This window comes from Malaclemys terrapin, chromosome 1 (genome assembly GCF_027887155.1).
Source record: "Malaclemys terrapin pileata isolate rMalTer1 chromosome 1, rMalTer1.hap1, whole genome shotgun sequence".
In the NCBI taxonomy this organism is placed as follows: domain Eukaryota; kingdom Metazoa; phylum Chordata; order Testudines; family Emydidae; genus Malaclemys; species Malaclemys terrapin.
This window is the reverse complement of record NC_071505.1, coordinates 334,625,937-334,648,601: the sequence shown is the minus strand read 5'-3', so window position 1 is coordinate 334,648,601 and position 22,665 is coordinate 334,625,937.

The window sequence follows — 22,665 nt, the reverse complement described above, 5'->3', positions numbered from 1 at the left end:
GTGAAAGGAATAGTCTATAGTTCACAGCTTTCCAAGTTGTAACAACCCACCGTCTCTTGCCAGAAGAGACAAGGCTAGAACAAGACCAGCCCAAGAAATGCATTATGATTTCCTTGTTTGTCTACTAGGAACACTGATGGTGCATTCAATAATGTCTGCACTTTAATAGGGTTTGTTAGTTAACTTGTGATTTCTCCGCTGGGTGTCTGGCTCTGCACCAAGAAAAGAAAAAGAGTCTAACATCACCCATAAAGAGAGGCTATTGACAAAAATATCTTGTTGACAGAAGTGGTGTTTGAAACAGAGGACGACAATTCTCATCAGAATACAGTGTCTGTACTATGCACCTCTTCCAACTAAGCAACCTGGTCTTAAACAATGGCTTTCAAGCATCCCCCAAGATTTCCAGCAAATCTTGTATTGCCTTTAGTTAAAGGTCATCTCTGCTAGGTAACCAATATTTATTGGTCCCTTGAATGGTGGCTTAAGATAGGATTCACTGTATTTCAGTTGGTAGGCCAGATTTTGGGGTCTAAAAAGACAGGGTTTTTTTAAGAAAAGTTACTACCAAGGAATAAAAGGCAGGTTGTAAACATAGCTCGGGCACAGCACATTTACTGTCGGTTATTCAAATTAAGAGAGATTGCCTATGCATTAACTGCATACCGAATGTACAGAACAGATACTCAGAAGCTGATTCAGCAGTGTATCACCCAAAAAATATAGCACAGTATCTTATTTAGAATACACAAGAAAAAGATTAGTCAGAAAACGTCTCTTTCAAGAAACACATGTGTACATGCTTTGCAAAATCCTACTCACTCATCTCGGGCAAGTACTTTTTTCCCCCTCTGATGGCCAAATAAAGTATCTTTTGTTTTTTTCATTATTGTCAATCATTTTGGGAAAGGCTAGGCAAGCAGGGTTGTTGTGCTTTTTTTTGCCTGGCATAGTAAATTTTCATGACCATTTTAAGTCTATATTTTATTTATAACATATATACATATATTATGTTATATACACACATTATATAAATAGTATGTACTGTTATCATATTTCTAAGACGTTAATACACCCTTATTACCTGCCATTACCCGTAGTCACTTTTTTCTCCACTTAGCTTTGATGCTGCTGGGTAGGTGCTGCAGATGCTATAAAAATATTTTTTCAATAATGTGTCCACTCAGACAGAATTCTCTTGCTAAAATATATATGAGAACATTCCTTCCATCCACCAGCTATGATTCATTTATTACTTGGCTTGCAAAAGATTGGGAAATGAGATCTCTCTTTTATGGTCTTGTTGGCTACTCTGGATTCATCGTTTCCTTCTTCGGAACTGATACTTTCGTTACATTCTGGGATGGACTCAAATATTTTTTTTTTTTACAGGTTTGAGAAAACAGTATTGACGTTAAGGAGATACAATAAGATTTTACGGAACCTACATTTATTTATAGCTTTCATAGAAGTCTCTTTAAATTGCTCCTCTCTATGTGTCAGGCATAATTCCAAAAAATTATACCAGCATTCAGATTTTTTTTACTGACCTCCTGTGCTCATATGTTACAATGAGTAATTCCACAATTAACCTTTTATTCCTATTATAAATAATACATCATAGGGCCAACAAAGGATAGCATCAAAAAATAATATTGTTAAGCCCTAGAGCATTCTTTTTTTTTTTTTTTTGGAGCCTTCAGCAAACCTAATCAGGAAAAACTTGGCACAAAAGTGGTTTATTTATATAGTTCTGCATCAAAAGCCTTAGAATGATTCAGAAATCCTGATAAGCTGTAAGATATATTTGCTGCATTGAAGTATAGATTTACATTAAGATTTCATTATGGATCACTGACCAAACGACAAGTGGCCTGACTCGCCTGTCACTTTACGTCAGTTTTATACGGATATAATTATGTTCAAATCAGTAAAGTTATTCCTGATTTATATTGGTATAATAAGAGGAGAATTAATACCGCTCTCTTGCACAACTCTCAGAAGACAAAGATGAATGGAAAAGTGGGATTGTAAATTAACATGGAGGGCAAAGCATGAATGTCCATTTATTGCAAACCCAACATTCCAGCTGCTTTTTCTCTTTTTTTTTCTGAAAAGGACAAACTATAAGGTTAAATTTCACCCAGATTTCAGCCTAAGCCAATTTAGTTATCAGAACTCAGAGCAAAAAATAAATAAAATAAAAATATGGCCTTCACAATTAGATTTGTATATTATTAAACAATAAGCACTAACAACATTCTCCCCAACATTACTTAAAAATGCTCATCATTTTCTGGAAGTCCTTACACCAATAATATATACAAAAGAAATATGTATCTTATGATATTCAGACCCACCTCACTGATCCTACTCACACTGAAGTCATTGACACAACTACCATAGGCTTCAAAAAATTGTGAAGAAGGCCTGAGGAACCTCCAGCTTAGGGTGACCAGATGTTCCGATTTTATAGGGACAGTCCAGATATTTGGGGCTTTTAGCCTATTAGCCCCCACCCTCTGTCCAGATTTTTCACACTTGCTATCTGGTCACCCTTCTCCAGCTTGAGTACCTTAGCTAACGTCACATCTCTAGTAGCAGTATGAGGAAAGACGCAGTCTGTAAGGAATGCAGCACAGAATCTTTATATACCTGGAAAGGATTGAACACAACAGGACACGTACTAGCTGTTTCTAGCCCTGGCAGGTCCTGCGACAGAGGACTTTAGTATGCAGTGTTATTGTTGCCATTTTCGTTCCCGGATATTAGAGAGACAATGTGGGTGAGGTAATATCTTTTGTCGCACCAACTTCTACTGGTGAGCGAGCCAATTTTGCGAGCTCACACAAAGCTCTGAAGAAGCGCCAAAGCTGGACTTTCTCACCAACAAAAGTGGATCCAATAAAAGATATCACCTCACCTGGCTTGTCTCTAATAGAGGACTTTTGGTACTTAAGGACTATTTGGGATGTTGCGTGATCACTGCCTACAAATATTTGAAAGGTTTAGGCAGAGAGGAAGATTGCATTTAGCAACTTAGACTTTTAAAAACAGCCATTCAATGGTGTGGTTCGATGGGATATACAGTAATTAGGGATAATGGGATGAAAGTTGTGCGTTTGAAACTTTAGGCCGACTGACAATGAAAGCTGCCCAGTTCTATAGAATAGCTTCCCAAGGCAAGTGTTGAGTAATTTAAAACTAATCTGGAAAAAGAGGAAGATGGGTTGTGGCTAAGACAGTTGACTAATATTCAAGAGATTGGGGTTCAGTGCCCAGTTCTGTCATAGATGCCATGTGATGCTTTGGGCAAGTCACTTTATCTCTCTATGACTTAGTTCAACACCTGTAATTTGGGGAATACTATTTCCTTCCTTCCACCTTCTGACTATCTTTTCTGTTTAGACAATAGGGCAAGGACTGTTGCTTTTTATGTGCATATACAGCCCCCAGCATAATGACAACCTGAATTTGGTTGTGACATGAGGTGATAGTGACATATATTGTTGAGAGCCATCCTACAATATCTTTGTGATGGAGCTAAATCCGGGGGCCATATTTTGCTTAGTTATATTGCTGTACATTCAGATAAATGTTATTGCAGTCAGTGGACTAATTCTGAATTGAAATGAGAGTAAGAGAACAGAATTTATCAACTAATCTTCTCTTGAGTCAGTAATGACAAATATTGGTTCTAGTCATGCAGTTCTTAGTCAAACACAAACCCTGTGGACTTCTCAAAACTTTCATTGAGTTTTGCCTCAGCTAAAATCCCACCACTGGACTCTGATTCTGTGATGTTGACAAGTGGCAACTATATGAATATCCAAATTCCAAAAGATATTTCTATTTGGGCACAGAGCTAAGATTGGAGCTGGAGTCTCAATAGTCTATGCTATCAACCAGCTTTTCAAAGATGTTTCTTGTCCGTGAATCACAATATCAACCATTTTGTATATGCTGCAGATACTAAATTTGTATTACCCTTTATAGTGTATGTGATGTACTGCATAACATCACACCACATCAAATCACTTTCAGACAGGTCATTTTTGTGACTTGCCAGATGTCATATCATATCAGAGGTTAAAATACAAGAAAAATACACATTTCATGGGGCAATTGGGGTGATTCATGCAAATTACTTGCTACATGAAAAAAGTCCATGAGAAAATGTCATAGCAGTACATAGAATTCATAAATAAATAATAAAATAAAGAGTAAATAAAGAGAAAATTTCATGCCTACCTTTTTTGTCAAAATTTAAAACTGGTGAAAAATGTTAAATTCATTTTGTTTTTCCAATCAGCTCTATAGATGAGCATTTTCTCTTTTAGGTGACTCTCTCCTTCATTGACCTAGACTCAAAGACTATTCAGATATTAAATAATTTGATAATTCCTAATACATAAGGTGGTGGAATGCCAGAGAGAACTTTACAGTAAGTATTGTGCTTGGAAATTTGCCATTTTATAAGAAACCAGTGAAAGGTTTTGAGTAGACTTTACAACAGATACTATGGAAAGAGCCAGAAATCCAACTCCCAAGTTCTCTCTTCCACTCTTGAACTTTAGTTATATAAGCCCATCCACGGACTCAAAGAACAGGACTTGTTTTTTGAATTATAATAGACGGAGAATATTGTGACTACTGAGTAATGACTACTGCAGTAATCCAAGTCGATATTTGCAATGAATATTTTCTGTTAGCATGGACCCCCACAGTCTACATATTTCTGAAGTAGCCATAAAGAAAACAAAAACACAATTAAATCTGACAAACATTGTTTGTGAAGTTTTTTCTAGAATGGAATAAAACATTGTGATGTTACACCCCATATTCTTCATAGAAATATGGCTATGATATGAATATGACATAAATAGGATATATTTTTTGCAAGATGGCTTATGTAAGGTATCATTGGAAAGGTTATAATTTACTGAATGTGTTTATCCAATTTGTATGCAAGTATCATTTCTGTATCTGAAGTTAGAAATATTGACTATGTAACAATTACAGCTGTAATTGTACTTATGTGTACTTGGGGAAACGCCCACCAGACAGTGAGCAATCAGACTTAATGGCCCATTAGAAAAAGACAGTGAGTCTTTGGAGATGTGGCTCTCCCATCTGTGGACATTGCAAATAAACCCGGTTTCATAGTTGCTTTGACACTTCCAGGTGAGGTGATAAGATCACCTGATACAAAATACCACCTTGGATACTGCCAGTACTTTTCCTCTGTAGGGCGATGGGGATCAGACAAAGGTTTCCCACCTCAGGAAAATCCTTTTTAGGGTGGGGAGGGCGTTAATCTGGACTCTCCTCCATTGCCTACCCAAGAAGAAAGACTGCTGAAAGTACCTGAAGGGACAAAGGAACTAACCTGAGAGGAAAGGCAGGGGTGAGTCCAGACTGAGACAGGGGTCCAGTCTGTAAGAAGACATAACCGGAACTCTAAACTACAGAAACTCTGCATCTTGCCTAAAATAACATTTATGGTAATAAATTACTTCTTGAAACCAGTCTCTTAAAGATCTTAATCTTAGTATGCATGTTTTGTTTTATTTGCTCAGTCATCTTTTTTGTTCTGTTTGCTATCACTTAAAAATCTTCAATTTATAGTTAATACATTTAGTGTGTTTACTATTAAACCCAGTTTGTGAAATTTCTAACTGTGGGAGGCAAGAAGTTTGCATATCTCTCTTCACATTGAGGGAGAGGATGAATTTTTATGAGCTTGTGCTGTGCAGATCTCTCTATACAGCACATGACAATATACCTTTGGGTCTTCACTCCAAGAAAGGTCGGCACCTGAGTGCTGGGGCAAGTCCATTAAGCCCTGCCTGTGTGCGTGCTAGAGGAGACTTAAGAGCCTGGCTCAACAAGACAGGGTAAAAGGGGCCCAGGCTGGCAGAACAGGAGGGCTCAGTGGTATCTCAGTACATCAGCTGGCACCTTAAAGGGAGGCAACCCGTCACAAACATATCCCACAATCCAAGGAGGCTGCAAAACATGAAGGTAGTTGCAGATGAAAAAGGAAGACAGTGATTGGGAAGAAATGTAGAAAAATCTGCTTGGTGATCCCAAACTGCCATATTTTCAGGGGCTCTACAAGAAAGTCATTAAATTAAATACCATGGTGATGGGAACAGTGTAAGAACTTCAGTAGAAGAGAACAGAATTTACTGGAAAATACCAAATGGAAAAAATATTGGTCAGGGAATAATACTATTACCAAATATCCAAATTCTTGGAAACTATTTTACAAGTCAGAAGTGGCTAATATTATTTAGAACTGAAAATTAAGTTGCAGGACATGTCACATGAGAGTATCAGATAGACCCACCCACCAGTAGATGTGTTTAGTCATAATAGTTCACTCCTTCAGTTTAAAACTTTTCTTTAAGACATGCATCAAGAATAATGGGTAGAACTGATCAAAATATGGTATTTTCTGCAAACAATTTTGAAAGATGAAACATTTTTGGTTTCTCTGAATTTTGTCTGCAAATTTTCATTGGATCAAAATTAATAGTTTTAAGTTTTTGTTGTTCTCTTCCCTCCTCCCCTTTCTCTTTTTTTCTGCAAAAGGGAGAAAGAGGGGAAGGAGAAGAGAGAAGAGGGAGAAGCCCCGTGAAATCTAAAAATATTTCATTATGAACCTATACTACTTTTTTATTTTGCTTCAGTGAAAAATTGAAAAAAAAAATTCAAACCATATAATTTTTTCCCATGAAAACTTTTGTGTTATTCAAGGAACCATTTCTCGTTTAAAATATTGATACAAATAGTTTGGCCAGCTCTAATAATGGCTGCACCATGGGCATGGACATCAATTTTGCAATCTATTTAGCTTAACAAAAAGAAGGTTAAGTGGTGACTTAATTACAGCTATAAGAACCTACAAGGGGAACAATATTTAATAATGGGCTCTTCAGTCTAGCAAAGAGAGGTATAACATGATCCAGTGACTGAAAGTTGGAGCTAGACAAATTCAGACTGGAAATAAGGTGAGAGTAATTAATCATTGGAACAATTTACCAAGGGTTGTGATAGATTTGCCGTCACTGACAATTTTAAAATCAAGATTAGCTATTTTCTGAAAGGACGTGCTCTAGGAATTATTTTGGGGCAGTTCTACGGTCTGTTATACAGGAGGTCAGACTAGATGATCACAATGGTCCCTTCAGGCCTTAGAATCAATACCACTTCAGGTTCTGCCACAGGCTCACTGGATGATGTTGGGTAAATCACACAATTGAGGCAACATGTGCAGTGGCTAGGGCACTGGTCCTGATTTTACTATTGACCTGCTGTGTGATCACCTTGGGCAAGTCACTTCACCTTTCTTGGCCCATGTTTTCCCTCTCACCCCAAGTTTGGTTTGGCTATTAGACTGCAAGTTCTGTTTTTTCAGTATGTGTAGGTCCACAGGGCCTCCAGATACTATTCTTATATAATAACAATACAGTAGATTCCTCTTATTAGCAACCCCTCAGTTGCCAACAAAATACTGCCATTATCCAGCAGCTGCCAACAAGCGGATGGCAGGTTTGTGAGGCAGCAGCCAGGGAAGAGAGTGTCGGGATGTGGTTTCCTGGGCTGCAGCTCTACAAACCTGCCTGCAACTAGAGAGGGCCCACGGAGTTCCATGGTACCTCTCCTCGTGGTCCCCAGTGGGTGGGGCTCAGCATGTCCCAGCAGTTCTTTCCCTGGCTGCAGCCTCAAAGCTGCCTGCACTTGGGGCCTTTCTTGCAAAAAATGTTCTTACTAAGCAGCATGCTGTTGCCAATATCCGAATGTTAAAGTCAATGGGCTAGGATTGGTTCCTGGCAAAATGTTACTTTGAACCAGAGTTGTTAATATACGGATTCCTATTAAGCAGGGTCAATCCTAAATGTTTGTAAGGGGTCTTGAGATCTTCCAACAGGGGGCCATTGTAGCCGAGTTATTTTTTCGACATGCTGTGAAGAGCAAACCTTCTACCCTCATGGCGTAGCACTCACAGACTAAAGTTCACAAGCAGTAAGGAACTACTTCATTTAATCTTGCTGACAAGATGAATTGCTTGCTATAGGGGCACCCACGAGCAACCATTGCAGCTCTGTTCTATCTCTGTTGGCCCCTAAGCAATGTGTTAACATGTGTATCTGGATACAGGGGTAGCAAACAATGTAATAGCCAGTCCAAAGCTGCCATAATGGTTCACTCACCGTATGGTGTATTACGTAGACACCTGCTAGCTTTGCTGTACTTTTGTTTTATCACAAAACCCAGGGAAATGCACCAAAAAAACCCTTCATTAAGTTGCTATTAAACAGACTCCAATGATGCCATCACAGCAAGGCGATTCACGCAGTCTGCCACTAAACCTTTAGTTACTAAAGAGCTTTAGGGCATTCACTTACCATCTCTCAACTGCCACCTATTATGCCACGTTATTGGCTGGCTGGTATTGACCTGTCATTTTTCTTGTCTTTTCACAGCTTGTTTTATACACTCAACGCTATTTTTATAGAGTTTTTTTCCAGTGAAAAGAATAAACAATATGAGCCTCAAAGGGAGCACTGAGGAACACCACAGGAGAACTATAACTGACAGAACATTACTGTGTGGAGCAACGCTGGAGGACAGCTGGCTTCTGATGTCCTTTGTTTTATTCTCAAAATGAGAAACAAACCACTGGCCAAGTTCTCTAGGTGGTAGAAGAGCCAACTTGGATGGCTTTCCTGCATGAAAGATGTTGCTTATGGCATGAAACATGAAAGCAGGGCAACTGGCATGCTCTATAATTAAGTTTGAACGGTAAACAGTTCTGGCTTGATTCAAACCATGTCTATATAAATGAGCAGGTTTTGTCAGGTTTGGAATTTGCCATAAACTCAAAAGCCTTCCAGTGTTGCTTCAACTGTGAGGAATCTGCTTCTGTTAGGGTTTGAAAATCAGACCATCTGCACCAAAGAATAGATGGTCAGCTTCCCTGCTGGCACAAATCCATTAACTTCAGTGAGATCATGCCAAAAGAGATTTGGTCACGCAGGTCTAAATGAGAATCATCTTTATTAAATAAGAGTTATAACAACAGCTTTATATCCATTTTTTCAGTCCTCTAGAAACTAGGGACAGACCCTCAGCCTGTGTAAATTACGGAGCTATGACAATTTACATAAATTTAAGATCCAGTCCTAGATGACAAGAGTTCCTTTTTAAGACAGCGGAGTCCATCTCAGGATGTAGGGAGACACTCTGTGGTGATAACAACACAACTTGTATTTGGTTAATCCGGGATATGGAGAGCAAGATAGTGCTACAAATTCTGTTGGTGTCTAGGATCTTCAATAAATCATCTCAGTTACATTTGTTGCAAATGAGTCCTGTCTCTTCTTTACCCTATGGTTAAAAAGAGTTAGATTCTCCTCTCACTTGCTCCAGTGTAAATCAATGGAACTGATTTCAAGATTTCTGTCTCTATGTCTGATTTCAGTAGTGTAAATCTGGTGTGAGTGGGAGGAGAATCTGGCCCACAAAGTACCTCTGGAGTTCATACTCGACAGACTGATGAATGCAAAATATAGACTTTATTCCACAAGTGCAACACTATGCATATTTTTAACCCTATATTTACCAGTGATAGCAGAGTAACATGGTGAAGTAATATGGGTAACTACATATGCATAACATGCAGCATATGGGTAACTGAAACCAGTCTACACAATGAATTAATAGCATTGATGGGTTTGAACAAAAACATGGGATCTGAGCCCCACTGAACATTGGAAACATTTTAGTCTAGATCTGAACGTTGTCCTTGCTCTGTATTTGTATAAAAAATACAATAATAATAAACACTCCAGCTTTGGGAAAGTTCAAATTCAGATGCAAACTTTGAGTCTCTAGTGATTATATACTAGGTGAGTGGATGCTAATGTTAACTTGGTCATTGTAAAATGCAATATGTACAGTAATAGAAGTAACTCCCTCAGTGAACAGCAGCTGCAAATAATGATAAGAAAAAGAAAGACAGTATTATTTGAGATTGCCATTTTGCAAGTGACTTTTTCAGGGGAGATCTACACTTGAAATTTGTAAAAGTTACAGGGGGTGGGGGGAAAGATGCCATTATATGTGAATACAGACTCACCCCAAGTTGATGGCAATTACATTTAGAACAAAACCCCAATTGTTTATTCATACAGTGTGTTTTCAGACTGTGGAATTCACTAGTGCATCTGGTTGTGACAGTGCCATAAGCAGAATATTACCTATGATGTGCCATGTGATTGGTTCCTCTGACCCCCTTAGCACAGGATATTGCAGGAGTCTTTACCACTAGCACCCTTGTTGATCACCTCTTTGGCCTTGTCATGGTCTGTTACTGTTCACAACATAGCCCACCAGCTAAGTTATGTCTCATAGAATCATAGAATACCAGGGTTGGAAGGGACCTCAGGAGGTCATCTAGTCCAACCCCCTGCTCAAAGCAGGACCAATTCCCAACTAAATCGTCCCAGCCAAGGCTTTGTCAAGCCTGACCTTAAAAACCTCTAAGGAAGGAGATTCCACCACCTCCCTAGGTAACCCATTCCAGTGCTTCACCACCCTCCTAGTGAAAAAGTTTTTTCCTAATATCCAACCTAAACCTCCCCAACTGCAACTTGAGACCATTACTCCTTGTTCTGTCACCAGGTACCACTAAGAACAGTCTAGATCCATCCTCTTTGGAACCCCCTTTCAGGTAGTTGAAAGCAGCTATCAAATCCCCCCTCATTCTTCTCTTCTGCAGACTAAACAATCCCAGTTCCCTCAGCCTCTCCTCATAACTCATGTGCTCCAGCCCCCTAATCATTTTTGTTGCCCTCCACTGGACTCTTTCCAATTTTTCCACATCCTTCTTGTAATGTGGGGCCCAAAACTGGACACAGTACTCCAGATGAGGCCTCATCAATGTTGAATAGAGGGGAATGATCCCATCCCTCGATCTGCTGGCAATGCCCCTCCTTATACAGCCCAAAATGCCGTTAGCCTTCTTGGCAACAAGGGCACACTGTCGACTCATATCCAGCTTCTCATCCATTGTAACCCCTAGGTCCTTTTTGTCGGTTACAGCTGTCCCCCTGTTGCATTCCTTTTTCCCCTCTCCTTTCTGTTTGTCCTGTGTGGCCGCCCCTCCCGGCCATTGTGCTCACTAAAGTCACAGCCCTATTCATAGGAATGGCTTGTACAGACTAACTGGAGCCATTGCTCTGCCTAGGGAGGGGGCTTCTTGCTTCTTTGTTTGGTTCCTTTGTTCAGACCCGGGCTCAGTGTGGGGGGGCCCTGCCCAGAAATGCAAGACCTGAAGTGGTCAACTAATTAAGCATATGAGTCATACCTGTGGCTCAGAACATGCCCAGGCATGCCTATGCTTCCCTGCAGCCTTTCCCTGCCTTCTCTCCTCCCCTGTATCAAGAGGAGCCAATCAAAAGTACTGGTGGAAAACTGCCTGAGTTTGCCGTTAAAGCCGGACATTTTCTGATCAGACCTCGGAGAAGGTCCTTGCTTTGCCACCTGGTCTGATCAGCTAGGGGTCTTTGGGGGGCCCTCTCCCTGCTCTCGTTTGTTTTTGAGCGTACCCCCCCCCGAGCTTGCCCATGTCTCCCCCCGAGCTCCCCAGTCACTCGTTGCAGTCTCTCTGCTGTTTAAACTTGCAGCCTGTCTGCTCTCTGTCTCCCCCCGACTTTAAATCTCCCTCCGCAGCGCCTCTGCCTTTGGTCTCTGCTCCACCACGTGCTCCTCTTCCCCCATCCCCCAACCTCACTCCTCTACCACTGCCTCTCTCTCTCTCTCTTTTTTAATCCCTTCCCCCACGTGCTCACCCTGCTCCTGCTGCTGCCAAACCTCAATTGTATTACTGAAGTCTAGCATAAAACCCCATTGGTTACCCTTTTTCTCTCTAACACACCTCACATTTAACATTTACACCACTGTGACATATTTTTACCTAGAGTTGTTGGTTATTTAACACATTTTACCCATAACTGTTAGTTGGTTATATGCTGCTGTGACACACCCTTTACATAGAAACTGTTAGCTACCTGTTACATTTATACTTCAGTGTTAATTGGTTACCAACTGTATTGGACCCCACTGTATTGTACCCCACTATTGAAACCCCCTATCCTATTCATAGATTCATATTCATAGATTCATAGATTATAGGACTGGAAGGGACCTCGAGAGGTCATCGAGTCCAGTCCCCTGCCCGCATGGCAGGACCAAATACTGCCTAGACCATCCCTAATAGACATTTATCTAACCTACTCTTAAATATCTCCAGAGACGGAGATTCCACAACCTCCCTAGGCAATTTGTTCCAGTGTTTAACCACCCTGACAGTTAGGAACTTTTTCTAAAAGAAACCCCTCCCCAATTGTCTACCTTAACAAACCCCATACCCCTCACTATTGAATTTTCCCTGTTTTTGCATTTTCTTAATAAAGTTTATTTTGCACCCCACCAGTACAGTAGTTGTCCCCCAAGATCCCCTACCTGCTGGCAGGGTCACTTTTCTGCAGAACTGCTTACTAGCTGTTCGGTCCCTAGTCTGTAACAGTGCATGGGATTCTTGCGTCCTAAGTGCAGGACTCTGCACTTGTCCTTGTTGAACCTCATCAGGTTTCTTTTGGCCCAATCCTCTAATTTGTCTAGGTCCCTCTGTATCCTATCCCAACCCTCCAGCTTATCTACCACTCCTCCCAGTTTAGTGTCATCTGCAAACTTGCTGCGAGTGTAGTCCACACCATCCTCCAGCTCATTAATGAACATATTGAACAAAACCGGCCCCAGGTCCGACCCCTGGGGCACTCCACTTGAAACCGGCTGCCAACTAGACATGGAGCCATTGATCACTACCCATTGAGCCCTATGATCTAGCCAGCTTTCTATCCACCTTATAGTCCATTCACCCAGCCCATACTTCTTTAACTTGCTGGCAAGAATACTGTGGGAGACTGTATCTGTCTCATCCAGATCTTTTCCAGGATAAGGAAAGTACCAACAAAAGTTCACATGAACAGAAGGTTTCTCCATTCCTCTTGGGCTCCTCTTCAGCCCACCATCCAGCCTCATTTCTCAGTCCCTACTGGGCTACCATTAAGTCTCTTCGGCCTGAGGATAAAGCGCTGATTCATAGGCTCCTTCCTTGAAGTCCCCTGGAAGTCTCAGGCCCTCTTCTAGACCCTACTTCAGAACCTTCCACAGGAGCCCAACTTGCTCTCTATGGTTTCTCCTCCAAAGAGTTTTCTCAGCCCTTTTATGAAACGCAGGTATTTCAGGTTGCCACCTGCTCTGAATTAGTCCAGACCCCTTTTGGAGGCTGATTATGATAGTGGCGGGCTGATTCAATAGGACTGGCTAGCCTCGGGCCTCCTGGCTCTCAAAGGGGTAAGCCAACTTGTTACCTCTTCCTATCTCATAATGTCTCCCATTAAAGTAGCTGTCATTACTCAAGTGCTTGTATATTTCTCAGTGCCTTGGTCTTCGAATGCCTTCCATTCAATCATCTGAACAAGTGTATCTAACAAATACGAATCACAAATAAAACTGTGCAACAAACTCATGCCTTGATCTGGTGGTGACAAATAAAATTGCTTGAACACGTATGTCTGTGTTAGGTGTTTCTAGGGCATGTTTCACCGTGATATGTGAACACTGTCTTACATCAGAGCCTGAGGCCTTCCAAAGTTAAACAAACAAAGGGTAGGATTTTCAAAGAAGTTCAGTGTTGGCAAAACTTTGCTAGTATAGAAGACAAAAGCTCCAATGACCGCAAAGTTAGGCCAACTCTGAGTGCTTATGAAAAAAAATCACAGCCAAAAAGAATTATTGCAGTTATAGAAAACACAGATTTGTTAGACAGGCAACTTTTCCATAAAACAGATCTAGGTAGAAGTGAAAAAGGAGTGTATTATTGTTTATTGGCACGTGACATTCTGCTATGATGTTCATAGTTGCTATACAACATTGTTACAATTTTTTATTGTTTCCTGTCTCTTGATACGCTTACCAAAAAGTACTTTAGGATTAAGACTTTTTCATGTTGTTCCAACTAGTTGGATTAGCACATAATTTTAGTCTGATAGCCTGAGATTCATTATTTAGGTAGTAGTGTATCCATAAAACCATTTTTCCCTTGCTCAGAAAGAAATTCCCTCTTGGCAAGTATAATTTGTCTCTGGGCGATTATTACCATCAGCTGTTTTCCTGTTGAAATAAATGAAAAGTTCATTGCTGACTGGAAGGACCTTGCATTTAAAGGGTCTTAAGCGCTTCGGTGAAGAAAATAGCTTCCTTTGGGAAGCTGGTGAAGGCAGCAGGAAAATGAGATGCTGCTGTTTGCCATGTTATGAAGTTCTATTTGTGTTTTTAAGACTGTACAACAGAGCACAAGAATATTACATTTAATCATGCAGAATATAATTAAAATTGGTTTAATTGCATAAGACTATTGCGTTCGCTCATGTTCAAGAGGAAAAAAAAATATATAAAATGAACCATTGTAGAGGCCTCATTGATTTGCACAGTGACAGAAGTCATTAACTGAGCTATGGTTAAATAGCACTCTGTCTGCTCCCTGAGGAAATGGGCCTGTGTTGTAGGTCTGTGATATATTCTAAAGTATTCTGCTTTTCATGCATGGTGTGCATGAAATGTGCATTCTGCTGACTGGCAGCGCAATCAGCAGGACTTATTTTGACAGCTAAATGGCAAACTAAAATGTGACTTTTCTTTTTAGTGTACTGCGGATTTTTCCCCCCCATATGTGCTATATGTTCTTATCTAAGATTTTAAATACTTCAGGCTACCTGCCCATAATGTATCGTTCTTTAAATTTAGATAAGTGCCTCTGTGTGCATTAAGCGAAGGCTACAAATGCCGCATTGTGATGATGTATTGGTTCATGAACGTCTTTAGACTTCTTCACACAGCAATTATCATAGGATCAGTAGACAGAACACAATACAAGGATGGGGGATTTTCCCTTCTCTGAGAGAATACAACATGTTTTATTTTTAAAAGGCATAGTCAGTTAAAATGTTTAACATTGCATGAAACTTTAAGGGAAAATATCGAACTCTAGTCTCGGTGGCTAATAAAAAAAACCCACTAGCTAACCTTTGCAATTTTATAGTGTTCATCACCAAAAGATTTTGAAACACTTCACAATTATTGGTCTGGCTCTGCAGCAAGCAGAAACTGGTGTAACTCCACTGACTTCATGAAGTTATGACTATTTACCCTAGCGGAGGAGCTGAGCTCGCCCCACAGTGAGAGAGGTAAGTATTCCTATATTCGTTTTATGGAAGGGTAAAGTGAGACACAAAGAGGTTAAGCGACTCAATGAAAACCAACAAGGCAGTGGCACAGCTCTTCCTGAATGTTCATATCCTCTCTCCTGCACCCAGTGTGAGGAGACAGACTGAGCACTGGCCAGATGAAGAGGTGAGTGCCAGTATGGAAGTATACCCATTGGTGGTTACACAGCAACTGCAAAACAAGGCCAGAGATGCAACAGCAGCCCAGTGGATGAAGTAGCTTTATACATGCTGTGACAAAGTTCCTCCTCTATCTTGGTGGGTCCTGCGCTTATTGGCAGATTTTCCTGCCTCATAGATTCACCATGTGGGTTGGGGAACAGTCCAGAGACCTTCCCCTCTGGAAGAACCCACAGTCCAGGTCAATTGGGAGGTTTGGGGGGAACCCAGGCCCACCCTCTACTCCGGGTTCCAGCCCAGGGCCCTGTGGACTGCAGCTGTCTATAGTGCCTCCTGTAACAGCTGCATGACAGCTACAACTCCCTGGGCTACTTCCCCATAACCTCCTCTAAACACCTTCCTTATTCTCACCACAGGACCTTCCTCCTGGTGTCTGATAACACTTGTGCTCCTCAGTCCTCCAGCAGCACACCCTCTCACTCTCAGCTTCTTGCACCTCTTGCTCCCAGTTCCTTACACTCCACCCCACAAACTGAAGTGAGCTCCTTTTAAAACCCAGGTGCTCTGATTAGCCTGCCTGAATTGATTCTAGCAGCTTCTTCTTAATTGGCTCCAGGTGTCCTAATTATCCTGCCTGCCTTAACTGGTTCTAGCAGGTTCCTGATTACTCTAGTGCAGCCCCTTCTCTGGTCACTCAGGGAACAGAAAACTGCTCATCCAGTGACCAGTATATTTGCCCTCTACCAGACTCCTGTACCCCACTGGTCTGGGTCTGTCACAGTGCATAGCAACTGATCATTCAGCCCTGCTGCAGCTTGTCCTCTTTCCTTGTCTGCCTGCTCACACACCATTGACAGGGTTGCCAAATTTGGTTGGATGTATTCCTGGAGGTTTCATCACATGACATAATCTTTAATGAAAGATTAATCTTTAATTCCTGGAGACTCCAGGACAATCCTGGAGGATTGGCAACCCTACACAACCAAGCTGTGACATTATTAACTATGAGGCAAAGAGGGAAGGGAAAACTCTTCAAATGCTATGGGAGAACAAAAGAAATGATCAATATTGGCAGTAACTGTTTGCTTTGTAAACAATGAGGATACTGATTCAGACAAAATTACACACAGCTTCTCATTCCACCTTTAAGAGCGGACAATATAGGACCTTTTATTCACCTCATAGATTCTTCAATCTATCCAGAAAGGTGGTGAGCATCTCTTAAGAGGTGATGAGCACGCTGACCTCCTCTGAATATCCCTGGCACCTATAATCCTGCTCCGGCCAAGACACACATAGTTTATGCACACGAGTGCATGGGTCATGCTGACAGGATTTGACCTTTATATTGTAAGGTTTTCAGGATGGTTGTCCTGGGCCTGTTTCTCCTCTCACCTTGATGTATATCTGAAGTAATTCCATTGACATCAATGGAGTTACACAGTTGCAAAACTGCTGTGTGGGGTGAATCTGGCCCTTGGCCTGCATATTTTCCAGTAAAGTGCCTAGTACCTAGGAGGAACTACATAAACTGATGATAGACAGGAATGTTTTATACCTGAATTTGCTCTCTAAAATGGAAAAATCACATCTGCAACACTGTTGAGAGGTGCCAAACTGACAGCTGTGGAGACTGAAGTTCTCTATTTCCTGTAGCCATGGAATGGGAACATCATAAATTGGCTCAGAACAATTTGATTTTGTATATATCATTTCAATGGATAACATCATGGCTTATTTAAGTATTTTGTATTTTTAATCCATTTAAATTTTCACAGTTGTAGAAAATGATGGGGTGTGTGTGTGTGTGTGTGTGTGTCACAATGATTATTTAATGACAGTAAACACCGAGATTCAAAAAGTTAAAGCTTTATTACCATTAAAATACAAGATATCAATATAAGATGCCAAAATATGCAAATCCAATATCCTTAAATCAAACTCTAATAAACTTTCAAGTAGCATTTTTCTTCCTTTGCCTATCTGTACATTTCTATTCTCATAGATGAAAATATATTTTTTGGTCACTGCGTGTGTGTATGGAGAGATTGACATTTACTGACATTTACATTTACTGATAAAAATCTAATCCTTCCAAGCCTAATCATAAGTAATGTCAGTGCAAGCTTCCCCATGCTGCTCTGCTAATGGGCTCAATCCAATGATAAACAACCTCAGCTCTCATTAAAATCAATGGGTATTGAGGACATTCAACATTGTACAAGAGGCAAAAATATAGGATTGACCAGACAGTCCAACCAACTGATGGAGAGGATGTCTCTAAGTATCTCATAGCTTACCCTAAAGATTTTTAGGTATTTGTTGAAATAAGTGAAAATGAAGAGTCATCATCTGAAATCCACAACATTTACAAGGTTTGGAAGCTTAACAGTTTACTCAATGCTGAGAACTTTAAAGCCTGCCTAAGAGTGAAAGCCCCATGACCCTTATTCAGACTTGCCTATCAGCCTTAGCATAGAGGATTCTTGATATGAGAGTACGTGACATTCTTTTAGCCAGGGCTGGCTCCAGGCACCAGCTTGGCAAGCAGGTGCTTGGGGCAGCCACTCCAGAGAGGGGTGGCAGGTCCAGCTATTCGGTGACAATTCGGCGGACAGTCCCTCCTTCCCGCTCGGAGCGAAGGACCTTCCGCCGAATTGCTGCCGCAGATTGCGATTGCGGCTTTTTTTTTTTTTTTGGCTGCTTGGGGTAGCCAAAACCCTGGAGCCGGCCCTGCTTTTAGTAACACTTTTTCCTCCTTCCCTCAGCAATAAAAAAGCTGAATTGTAGCTGGCATGTGAAGACAAACAATGTCTACAATCTTTTTCAATCTTTTCCTTCTAATTATAATTCAGATCTTAGACTTGCCAATGTTTGGAGGATGTGGGGGGTGAGCGGGGAAGAGGATAAGTTCTCAAAAGTAACCAGCAGTCTCCGACATGAAAATGAAGAACTTTTTTCAATCTGACCTTTTGTTTCACATCAAAGTGATAGTAATTACATTCTTTTCCATTTATTCAAAGTACCGACTTGCTCTCACAATGCAGTACACCTTAAAAGACTCATCACAGAGTTTATGTGAAGTTTGTCTCTGAGGCCTGGAAAACTACAGAACATTTCTTTAAGGAATTTAAAACCCTCGATAATTTACAGTCTGGCAGACAAATATCTCCAAAGGCTTGCAGTTCATTCACTGCCCTGTACTAAATCACATAGAATTTACTTATACCTCAGTTATGTTACCTCAATTCAGAACTCAAGTGGACATTACCAGATCCTTAATGATGCTTTACTTTCCCTGCGGACAGTCAACATAAACACAGTGTCTCGCAGCCCACCAGCGGATTACCCTGAGGGGCTGGGTGCCGAAGGTTGCCGACCCCTGATCGAAAGGTTATCTTAATGTCTCTGGAATTCATTTTTATTTTCCCTATAGATAATGTAGGAAATGTCTTGAATACTGACAATGCTGAATTACAGTTATTTAATTATATCTAAGGTATTATCTCATAACTCAATCCTGGGAAGTTGTGGGTGTCCTCGACTCCCTACATCTTGCCAAGCTGGGCCCTGCCATCGAGACTGGGTCAGCTTAGAAAGAAAAAGGGCACTCCAGCCCAGCTGGGATAAAAGAATTTATGACTCCTCCCCCGCCACGGGGAAAGACACACACGATGAGGATTTATATGAATAACAGTATAAGGATCTTAGCCCCGTGTAATATGATGCTCACTGGCAAGTCCTGAACGAGCTCCCTTGCCTAGCCCACTTACTCCTGAGGCTTTTGTTTGCGGATGTTATTTCCTGTCTCTCAGGTTCTCATTTGTTAACCTACAGCGGGACTTGGCTAATCTGGCTCTTTTAGACATTAGCAGCCCAACAACCCTTCACAACAGCTTTTACACTCAAATATATATATTTGTCCTTTTCCTTGTTCTCTGGGAAGGATTGAAAGGCAGATAAATGGCTGCAGTGACCAGGGCCGGCCCCAGGCACCAGGCAACCAAGCACATGCTTGGGGAGGCACCTGGTAAGGGGTGGCCAATCTTGGGGTGGCGGGGGGCAGTGTGGTGCGGCATTCGGCGGGGGGGCGCTCCGGCAGCGCAGCGTGGGGCGCTCAGGGAGGAGCTCCGGCGGCGCGGAGCTCGGCGGGGGGGGGAGGGTTCCAGGGGCGCGGCGCTCGGCCGGGGGGGCTCGGCAGGGCGGCGCTTTTTTTTGCTGCATGGGGCAGCAAAAAAGTTAGAACCGGCCCTGGCACTGACTAACAAAAAGAAAGACAAAAACCAAAAGAAGAATGTGCTAGAGTTCCTACTTCGTTTATCTCTCACTTAGTCACACACTGCTATCCTGAAAAACTCAAACCAGGAAAGAGAACTGAATCTCAAAGGGAAAACCCCTCCTTGTAGGGGAGGGAAACGCCCATGCCCAGCCTGTTAAAGAGTGGACCCCCCACATCACTGGCCCTAAGAAAACTGGCATGTTTTGAAGGACTTCACTGTATTTAACTATGCAAAAGTTTTATCATCATCACCTTAGACTTCTTAGAGAATGATAAGGAAGTTATTTACTGTGCACTGTCAACATTTGCAGGAGCAGCATGGGTATTAGCCTAAGGATAACATTTTTTAAAAGCACCTAAGTGGCTTAGGAACCTAAGTCTCATTTTCAAAAGTGACATACTCACCGAGCAGCCTAATTCCCAAAGACTTTAAATGACACTTGGGCTCCTAAATACCCATGTCACTTTTGAAAATGAAACTTTCATGGAATATCAGGGTTGGAAGGGACCTCAGGAGGTCATCTAGTCCAACCCCCTGCTCAAAGCAGGACCAACACCAACTATTTTTTTTTTTTGGCCCAGATCCCTAAATGGTCCCCTCAAGGATTGAACTCTATTTTCCATAAACCCATGTTGATTTGCATTAGTTACATTAACCTCCTTTAAGTTTTTTATTAATTGAGTCCCGTATCAGCTGCTCAATTATCTTTCCTTGAATCAATGTCAGGCTGACAGGCCTATAATTACCTGGGTCATCCCAACTGCCATTTTTAAAAATTGGCAAAACATTAGTTTTCTTCAAGTCTTCTGGAATTTCTCCAGTGCACCATGACTTATTGAAAATCAACATTAATGGTCCAGCAAGTGTAATCCATGTGCCTAATAGGGAGATATTGCTTTAAGAGACCCATTGTAGGGAGGTAGGAGTGAGTTGTGTCTGGGTCATTGTTGTTAGGCAGATTAAGCACTCCACTTCCAGAAGCTTCTGGAATTGGGTGTGGTAGTTTTGGGTCTGTTCCAGTAGGTTCCCTGTTGCTGGGGTCAGACTCCATGAGGGCAAACAGTCAGGGCAGCTGCTTTGCAGAAGGTCAGGTGCCCTGTGTGAGTTGGGAGAAGCTGAGCCCAGGAGCAAAAAGCAGGCTGTTGTCCCTAACTCTGAAGCATTTTGCAGCAGGTTAGTGATATTGCTAACCTTCTAACAAGGCAGCATGTGCAATTCTAATTATAGCAAGGAGAAATTGGGAGGGAAAAATAACTTCTATTTTAATTGTAGGCTTTGAATGTTGTTTTCATTTTAGCCAAACTGTTCTAGTTAAATTGTCTTAACTTGCCTGATTCACCAACTTTTCTTTAAATGCAGTAATGGGGAAAGTCACTTATATTTTGCTATTGTCAGTTTTGTATTTTCTTATAACAGGGTTTTCTTTAAAACTATACACATAGCTGAGTGATTGGTTAATCAGTTAGCTGACTGGCTAGCAGTGATTTCAGCAGAGGAAGATTCCTACACCCAAGTGGAAGGAAGATTGATCACCAAATCTATAAAAAGACTCTTAACTGAGACTTAGTTGAACGAAACCTAAGCTTTTGGGAACTTTCAGTTTCTTCTCACTGTGTTTCTGTGGGGACTGAACTGTTCAGATTTTAATTTGTTTTCTTTATTTAGGTTTATGTATAACTGTGAAGATAATGTCTGTGGATTATAAAATAGCCATGTCATGCTGTAAAAGTTAGATTATTATTTGTTTCTTTATCATAAAAGTTATAACATTATTTAATTAAATTAATTTCTTTAGTTCCTTTTGGGACTTGAATGTGGGGAGGTTGACCCTGTGCAATCCTTGCTGAAAATCCTTACAGACTGAACTCTGGGTCTCCCACTACTTTTCTATGGGAGTTGGGTTTTTTAAGGCACTGTAGAAGGGCAATGATGTGCACTCTAGTCCATCCAAAAGTTACGCAAGTTCCTCAGACAGTTCTTTTAAAATTCTTGGATACAAGTTATCTAGACCTCCTGATTTAAAAATTTCTGACATTCTCCTGAGATGCTAGTGGAATGGAAAGTGTTATCGTCACCATATGATAAGACTACATCATCTGTTTTTCCTCCCAATACGGAACAGAAATATGTATTGGACACTTCTGCCTTTTCTGCATCATTATCGATAAAACTTCCATTTCCATCTAGTGATGAGCGAATACCATTGTCAGATTATTTTTGTTCCGAATATATTTTAAGAACTCTTTCTTATTGTCCTTAACTTTGCTGGTCATGGATTTCTACTTGTGTCCCTTTGCTTCCCTTATCAATTTTGTGCAATTCCTAACTTCTGATTTATACTCATTACTATCAACTTCCCCTTTCTTTCATTTGTTATATATTTTACAGCTACCTTCACTTCCCCACTAAACCTGGTCAGTTTTTTAACCAGTCTGGCTTTCTTTCCTGATTGTGGCTTTTTGGGCATCTAGTAAGCTGTTCTTAAATGATTCCTAGTTATCATTCACATTTTTCTGATTAAATTTTTCCTCCCAGCTGATCTGGCTAATTGTTTTCAGCTTTGTGAAATTGGCCCTATTAGAGCACCAAGTATATCTATTACTGGTCTGGACTTTATTCTGCTTGAACATTACAAATTTGATCAAGTCATGATCACTTGTACCTCAGCTACCATTAATTGTTAGTTCTGTGAGCAGTTCCTCTTTATCTAGTAAGGTCTAATAAAGAAGTCCACCATGTTGGCTGTAACACATTTTGAGTTAGGAAATTTCCATCTGTTAAATTTAGAAATTCCAAGGATTAGTACTGGTAGCATGATACTTCCAGCAAGTGTCATGCAAACATATACATGTAGCTTTTTTTCCTACTCATTACAGATAGGTGTGTAAAGAGGCAGTCATCCTGTT